At 38.7% G+C, this 8,889-nt stretch overlaps 1 protein-coding gene across 1 annotated transcript in view; it reads left to right on the top strand.

Moving 5' to 3' along the window:
* Positions 1 to 8,889, top strand: part of MAP3K1 (mitogen-activated protein kinase kinase kinase 1) — an 80,155-nt gene that overhangs the window by 25,838 nt on the left and 45,428 nt on the right. The window lies entirely within an intron of this gene.

Here is an 8,889-nt window from a genome sequence, read left to right as displayed (position 1 = left end):
AAAGAGTGCCACCTATTGAATGAAGGTTTTTTTTCTCTCCTCCCATTCCATTCCTAGAATGTTCTGTTTCACTTTGAATCCTTGGTTTCTCCAACTGTGTACTATAATTAATTCCAATAGGTAATTTATGCCAGACAGTGAACAAAGAAGTTAGATTCACTCTTGATCCTATCTTCCAATGGATTAACTAGGGTGGCTAGTATTCTTAGAGGGAGTTTGTGCCTTCAGAACCAACTGTAGAAACAAAACCTAAACCATAAGCATGATTCAGCACTTTGCAAGTTTCAAAACCTTCCCATTATTTTAATGTATTCTCTAGCTGAAGGGTTTTTGGTTTGTTTTAAGATGGGTGTATGGACACTCAGTGAATAGGAATTATTCCGGAATAATTGAAAGGGATTGAGGAATTTATGACATTGGTCAAGATCTACTGGGGAGACCTCAGTCTCCCAGGGGATATTAGTACAGAGATTGTTGGATCACAACTTGGCCATAGGTCACTTGGGGAGATTCCTGAGGTTCAAATCCAAATACCTACTTCAAAATAAACCACGTGGTACTTTTCGGTAGTTCTTATCTGTGAAATGTTGAGAACATGAACACTAGGAAACACACCAGTATCAGAAGTAAAAGATTTCATTTGAGAATTTATGTGGCCATTATTTGTAGTTTATTGGCACGTTTGTGGTGTATTGGCTTAATACATTGCTAGGCATCAGTTTTCTCCAGCTTTTCCACTTGTTTATTGGACTGTGCAAGTAGGGAGTGATTTTTTTTAAAGGAGGTGAACTGTATGCTAAATTGATTTATACTTGCTGATGTAGACAGATTAATTGTACAACCCACTGAGGGATGATATTTTGTATTAAAATCCTAAAGTCAAAAACAAAAAAATAGGGCTTCCCTGGTGGCGCAGTGGTTGAGAGTCTGCCTGCCGATGCAGGGGACGCGGGTTCGTGCCCCGGTCCGGGAGGATCCCACATGCCGCAGGGCGGCTGGGCCCGTGAGCCATGGCCACTGAGCCTGCGCGTCCGGAGCCTGTGCTCCGCAACGGGAGAGGCCCCAACAGTGAGAGGCCCACGTACCGCAAAACAAAAAAAACAAAAAAAAACAAAAAAATATATTGTGTAAGGTATTAAAATTCATTCCATATAAAATGTTTAAGTTGTCTAACCCAAATATGTCAAGCTTATGTCCTAAATACCAGATGTAATTAACCAAAGATGTCACTTTTTTTTTCAGTTTAAAGAATAAATTGCATCTAAGAGAGTAGATCTTAAAAGTAAAATAAATAAGTAAATAAATTGCAGTGACATCTATTCATGTTACTTAAATAAGGAGTACTAATTGGCTGAATGGCAAGCATTCTCTGAAAATATTATGATTTTTTAATAATACAAAAGCAAAAAAATTTTAGCAGTAATTGTGTTTTCATATTAGCAGTCAGAATGACTCATTAAATGCTAACACTGTATCCCAGCTTTTCTGCATTTAAAAAAAGCAAACTCTCACCTCTCTGACTTGACACAGATTAAGCATTTCTGAAGTGATGATACCACATTATGGGAAAAGCAGGCTTTGTGGCTGCAGAGAGCCCTGGACTCCTGAGTTAGAATTCAGATTGGAACATTGTCACAACTGAAGCTGAGACTTGGCCAGAAAGAGCCACCATATGCTTCATTTCTCATTTCAGGCTACTACTTCATATCATTTTGACTCAGAGCACTTAAATATGCAAAAGGGTTATGTGTCTTTTAAGGAAGAGAAATCTGTGGTTCTTTCATTTAAAAAAAAAAAACAAACTAGAAAAGTTAATGTTTTCAGTGTTTAAAAAAAAACCCTTGAAATCCATGTTTTGTGGTCTCTCCTTTCTTGAATGTTTCTCCTAACGGTTGAGAGAGCTTTGATAAGAGTCCCTTGTACATAACACGTACCCTTTTTAGTAATTAGATTTGAATTGCTTTTATCATAGTGCCTATCAGGGGTACTGAGTCTAAAAGTTCAGTAATTTCTAGCCTGAGTTTTCACAGGGTCTGTGGATCCGTATTTGTTCTATGGTGTTGGTAATGTTGAGAAAGGATTCTCACATTTTAAAACACCAGGAGCCACTGGATTATAGATGTACAAAGAATATTTTATACAAATAAACTATTGGGAGGTATTCTCCAGATATAACAATTAGAGGGAGTTTGTGGATCCTGTTGAGCTTTATATTTTTTGATATTATTTCTCCCTCACAGAACTATAGCATTTACATAGTGGCATTAATAAATGAATCATGTTCATTCTGGATGGCCCTGAATCTTGTAGTCTGATCTGATTTGGTAAATTCTTGAATTCCAGAAAGGTTGTGAATTGCTTAAAGATTATGTAGCTGGCTAATGGCCTAGTTATGACTTGGCTCTTAATCTCAAGACTCCCCAGTCCTGTTATTTTTCTTTGGTTCTGTGAAGCCTCCCACAATGTAGAGAAGAGTAATTCAGTAGCACATGTTTATTTTTAAGGAAATATATCAGCCATACAGAGGGAAACTATTAGAGCATAATATAATGAACAGCCATAAAACCGTTGCCTGTATTTAATAAATGTTAATATTTTATCATATTTGCTGCAATTGGGTATCTGTGCTTTAAAGAAACGAATATTAAAGACACAGTTGGAGCCTCCTTTGTCTTCTTACCTCCCTCCTTGCACCCCACCGGTAGTGGGCCACGTAGTTAGCCTTGTTTGGCAGTCTTCACATTCCAGATGTCTCTAATCAACATTGTTACCTCCTGAAACTAGAAAAAAATAGTTGTATTTTGCTATTTTCATCTGTTTTTCAACTAACATATTGTTAAAAGAAATTATGTGTAACATAGACTAGAAGGAAGGGCACAGGGCTTTGAAGCCAGAGAGACCTGGTTTTGAAACAAAGAATTACCACTTACTGTGGATCCTTAGTCAAGTTACGTATCTTTCTGTAAGTTTCTTTGTCTGCACAAGGGAGACAATGTGTCTTACTTACATTGTAGCCTCTGTGAGAGTTGGAGCCCCTGTAAGGATAGCACCTAGCATGATAACCCAGTTCAGAGGAGGTGCTCCATAAAGAGTAGCAGATCATAAATAATGATCATAGTAATAGTTGTAGTAGTTGCATTTATTGTGTGCTTACCATATACTTGGCACTATTTTAAGTGCTTCATCCATGTTCATTCATTTTAAAACTGTGAGATGAGAACTATATGCTAAGGGCTTAAAACAGTGAAAGGCACAGAGAGGTTAAATAACTTGGGCCAAAGCCATACAGCTAGTAGGTGTCAGACCTTGGATTTTAACTCAGGCATTCTAGCTCCAGAGCTCATGCCACTGATCACCATGCCATACATCTTGATGATGTTTGTGGTATGACTTCTTTATCCACCCTATCCTAGGAACATGTCCTTCAAGTTATGTCATTTCTGTTGAATGAGAAGCCCTTTTGATTTTGCTATGTATACAACCAAGATTTTACTGGTTTGGGTGGCTATTGCCCCATCAGTGCCCCTAACAAACCCCACCACCGTACTTTCTAAACTCCCCAGTGTGGGCCTGGCATGACTAGTGAACGAATTTGGTCAATTCCCTGTAGCCATCTCTGGACAGCTCTGCCTCCTCAGCCATTGCCCTCGCCTCTTTCAGCCACACTGGTCTCACTGCCTCTGCTGAGCACTGATGCTGCTTCTGCCCTGATCTACTTCCCACCAATCACTGCCAGGAGTGCTGTCATCAGTGCTGAAGACACGCGAGTGCTTCCACTGTGCCAGAGCTCCAGGGGTTTGCAGTGAAGTGAGGACCGTGCCGCAGGCCCCTTTTTTATTTCAGATTCTGGGGCTTTCCTCTAGGCACATAGAGCTATTTAGAGCAAGTGGCTTATCGGGTTTTTGGCTTTGTTTTTGTTTTTTTGGCTGATACCTTCTTTGTCTTCACCCCGGACCTAAGTCCTTGGCAGAGAGTGAGCAGACTGGGCCTGGGGCAAATCTTAGTGACAAACTCTGGCCTCTGCTAGTGGTTAGACTGGGCCACGTTTGTATGTCTGACATCCACTTCTCTTAAGATGAGTTTGTACCTGGTGAATTTACTCATCTCAAGCTGGCTGTCGGATGATCTTTTTCCCACATATTTTGATTCTTGGAGGCTTAGTTGCACTAAAGACAATTGCTGAATTTTATGATAGCTCGTGAAGCCTTATATTAAGACATTATAACAGCTGGTGTTAGTTTCTTCTCTGGATTTTTCTTCTTAGACCTATTGACTCATTTGAGCCAGAAAGGATATAGATATGATCACATACACATTTCTCACAGTATATTCTAAGGACCACTACTACTCTGTCAAAGATGTTTTGCTTAAAGGACTTATGTGCCAAATGAGTGCAAGGAATACTGTGTTACCTTCTTTTCTTTTCCCTCTTGGAAAAATATGATGCACATAGGTCTTTAAATGAACGTGTTTATTTTATCTAGTGTTTCCTAAACAGCAGAATCATAAACTGTTTAATATTCTATAGAACACTATTTTCACCAGAGCTGTTTCTTTTGTCAAGAAAATCTTTCAGCCTTCATTGGCTCCAAGCCTGCCAGTCCTGTTCTTTCATTAAATATTATTCGGGCGGGCTTCCCTGGTGGCACAGTGGTTGAGAGTCTGCCTGCCGATGCAGGGGACATGGGTTCGTGCCCCGGTCCGGGAAGATTGCACATGCCGCGGAGTGGCTGGGCCCGTGAGCCACGGCCGCTGAGCCAGAGCGTCCAGAGCCTGTGCTCCGCAACGGGAGAGACCACAACAGTGAGGAAAAAAAAAAAAAATATATATATATATATATATATATATATATATATATATATATATATATATATATAAATAATTCAGGCATCACCTCTGTAGATCTTTCTAGGACTCTCCTAGATAAAATTAAGATGGAGATCCACTCCATCCTTGCAACTATTTATGATACATTAAAATACATCTATTATAGCAGGGTTGGCATCTGTTTTCTCTGTTCTGCTAGACTAAGCGCCTAGAGGGAGAGAGATCCTGTCTTGCTTTTCTTTATCCCACTTTGTATTTGTATCTCTGTTGCCTAGCCCAGAGCTTACACGTAGTAGGCGTGCCAACATTCATTGAACAGAGTGGTTTTCTAGCATTAAAAGCATAGAGAAGAAAAGCTACATTTGTCAGGAAGTCATTCTTCCTCGTTCTGAGCATTCCCAGTTAACATGCCTTTCCACCAGCCAGGAGGAAGTACTGCAGAAATAGTGCTCTAGCTGTTCCACGGGGTTTGAAAGAAATCATTCTCATATAGTGAAAAGGCTGTGAGAGGGCTTTGTGCTCTACCTCAGCACTATATGCCTTCTCAGCCATTAACCTGGGAATGTTAAAAACAGTCCAAGCGTTTTTATTAACACAGAAGGTACTCAAAATGTTACATTTTTAACTTTAAACCACTTTTCTTAAACTGTGGGAGGGAAAATGTGCAATAACATACCACTTTTGAAATTATTAGTTTTCATTTGATCCTTTAGAATATTCAAACTGAAGCTGCCACATTTCTTTCAAGATAATTGACTTAGTAAAAATGTAATCACACACCCATTGGAGAAGGTTCCAAAGAAAAACATACATCAGAGCCCCCATAACACTGACTTGGGAGCTTTTTGATGGAAACCAAAATGGTGAAGGAGCAGCCATCTTTTCCCCCTGGAATACCTGCTTTGTGCCATGGATTATGTACCAGTGCCCTTAGATGTAGGACAGGACACATTGCTTTTCTGAAAACTGCCCCAATAGTAGTAGTGTAGGGAGTTCCGATATACTTCTGTAATGTAGTATAAAAGCTCACTTACATTTATGCATCAGGTGTCTTTTACACATTCCCAACCCTAGGTTTGTCAAGTAGCATGAAAGAGGAATTCTTGAAAGCAAATACACATTTAGGCAAATACTGTAAAAAATTAGCATCCTTTTCCTTGCTTACTGATCTATATTCAACAGTTAAAGAAGAGGATGTTCATACGTCCCATTTTTTCCCCAAAGGTTTCTAAAGGTTCTTCGTCAGTTATCAAGGACACAACAAAGGAAGGAATAAACAGTGGAATTTTTTAGCACTGAATATTAAAAGAATACAGGCTTACAGAGTAAAAAGGATTTGAAGCTTTCATGGGTTTTTATTGGAAAGGAACAAATGAGAAATGCAACCATATTGGTCTTAAACTCCCCCTGTAAACAATGACTCTTAAAAAATAGTTTACATTAAACCTGTAGATTTTCTTGAGTTCATGAGTGAGAAGAAAAGAATAGTGTGAATCTTAACCCATAGGAAGATGGGTAGAAGAATAGTAGTACTTAGAAATTTTGTTACGGAAGTGATTACTTTGATGAGTAAATAAAGTATTTTTGTAAAATATTTAGTTTAAGTAATAAACGTTCCAGGGACACCTAGCAACTTTTCAGTCCATTTGTTTTATCATTGGTAACAGAACTGCATTCAGTTTTTCTGTCACTAAGATATTCATATATTTTGTGACACAATGAATCTTACAAAATCACAAAACTTATTTCTGTCCAGTTCTATTTTTACAATTTTCACTTGTCTGCATAAATACTGCCATCAAATTTCTGCTCATAATTTGTGACAAGTCAGTGAATTTCACTGAACTTGAATCATAAGATATTATAGAACTGATGTGTTGGTTTCACTTTAGTCTGATTTGTTTTCTTTTATGCCCACACATGAGGGGTGTTCACTTGAAGAGACACCTGCCCTCACCTTCTCTGGTTTTTCTCCTTGACTACTTTTTTAAAAATAATATTTTTTATTTCAAATTGCTATATCTTCTAGGATATTCATTTCCTTACTAACCTAACTTGATTACTGACTTGATTCATCTTATTTCCTTTAATTTTCTTTAAATTTCTTATCAGTTTTAATAGTCATTGCATATACTTGATCATCTCTACATAACTACTTCCCGCCTGAATTTGCTGTATGTTTGAGCTGTCTGAATTATCTTTTCCTCCTGATGAGTTGTTTTTTTAAAAAAAATTTATTTATTTTATTTATTTTTTGTCTGGGTTGGGTCTTCGTTGCTGCCCACAGGCTTTCTCTAGTTGTGGCGAGCGGGGGCTACTCTTCATTGCTGTGCGCGGGCTTCTCCTTGTGGTGGCTTCTCCTGTTGTGGAGCACGTGGGCTCAGTAGCTGTGGCTCGCAGGCTCTAGAGCGCAGGCTCAGTAGTTGTGGCGCACGGGCTTAGTTGCTTCGTGGCATGTGGGATCTTCCCGGACCAGGGCTTGAACCCACGTCCTCTGCATTGGCAGGTGGATTCTTAACTACTGCGCCACCAGGGAAGTCCTCCCAGATGTTTGTTGATTTGAAATGATAACCAGCTGCTCTGACTCCAAATCATTGGTTGCTTATCAAGTCCATGGCATCTGTTGCTCTGGGTGCTTTGTTTGTGGCTACAGGACATGCCAGGGCAAAGGACCTGCCCTCAAAGAACTTGCACCTTCCTTGTCTAGGCTGACCTAGGTCAGCTAGAGAGCGAGTATTTGCAGTATGATTATCCACTAATTTTTTGGTTTAATTTTGGTTAATTTCAAACATACTTATCACGATTCTATACCATGTTCTACTTTTCAGAATTCTGTAATTCTTAGTGGAGAATAATTATAATCTTAAAACTCAAATGGGGTGATATTTTAATAGAAAGGAATCCTCGATATCAGATAAGTTGATTTTTAGTATGTGCAAGACAATTTAGAATAATTTATAAATATGAATCAATCAGAATAACTAAGGTGGTATTAAGCTGCTTGTAATCATTGTTGATAGTAAGCTATATTGTCATCTTTGTTTTTTGACCTCCATTTTATTTAATTTTTGATGTAGTTAACCAGAACGTGAGCTTTTTGAGGATGAAATTCTGTGCCTGTATCCTTCAAAGGACTAAATAGGAAGGTTTGCACACAATACTAGAAATAGTTTTTCTCACCCTGATGAAGATTTCTGATAGAGATTCAACATATAAAACTGACTGTACCATGGCCATACCCATATTAAGAAATCAACAGTGCTTTGTTGTGCTAAAGAGAGGATATTTACTCTGTATTGAGGGAAAAAAAAGTAGTTGCCTGTTTCTTGGTAAAAATAAATAGGAGTTGTGCCATCTTTAGTTCTTAGGGCCAAACATTACCGAGTACAACCTGGAATGAAATCTTCTGGGGACTAATTTTCATAATGTGAGCCACTTTTATATATTATTTCTTATGTAAAATTAGACATGTTGTAAATGTTGCATTACATAAAGATGGAAGGGTTGGCCTTACCAATGATTTTATCTAATCCTTCTTGCTCAGAAGAGGGAAAAGGCCAGCAGTTGCCAATGACAATATATCTCTGGAGAAATTATCTTAAGGAAAAACAGAGTTGTTCCACCACTGAGATACAGATTTTTTGGCCTCAGATCTAGGTTGTATGAATTTTAAGCACTTGTAAATACTAAGTTTGCTTTTGCCCTGGAAATCATTCATATCTGAGTTAAATCCAGTATTTTTCACAGACTTTATCACCTTGGACACATAACCTCCCTGCTTTTTTTCTTATCTGCCAGTGGGATAGTTAAGAGTCCCATTCTCATGAGAATTGACTGAGATGACCCACTGTTAGCACAGTGCCCTGTCGATGGTAAGGGATGGTTAGCCTCTGTTGTTAGCCTTTATGCTTCACCACATTCTCGTCATCCTTTCCGAAGTCATTCTTTCTCTTGCCTTTTGCCTGGCAACTTAAATTTTAAGGGTCCCAGAGTGGTCTAGTTTTGTTCTGGGAGATAGTTCCTCCCTTGCTCTCTCTCCTCTTGGTAACAAAGCTTGTGGGT

The sequence above is a fragment of the Lipotes vexillifer genome, unplaced genomic scaffold, assembly GCF_000442215.2.
Source record: "Lipotes vexillifer unplaced genomic scaffold, Lipotes_vexillifer_v1.1 scaffold274, whole genome shotgun sequence".
Lineage (NCBI taxonomy): Eukaryota > Metazoa > Chordata > Mammalia > Artiodactyla > Lipotidae > Lipotes > Lipotes vexillifer.
This window is presented reverse-complemented; position numbering and strand designations above follow the sequence as displayed.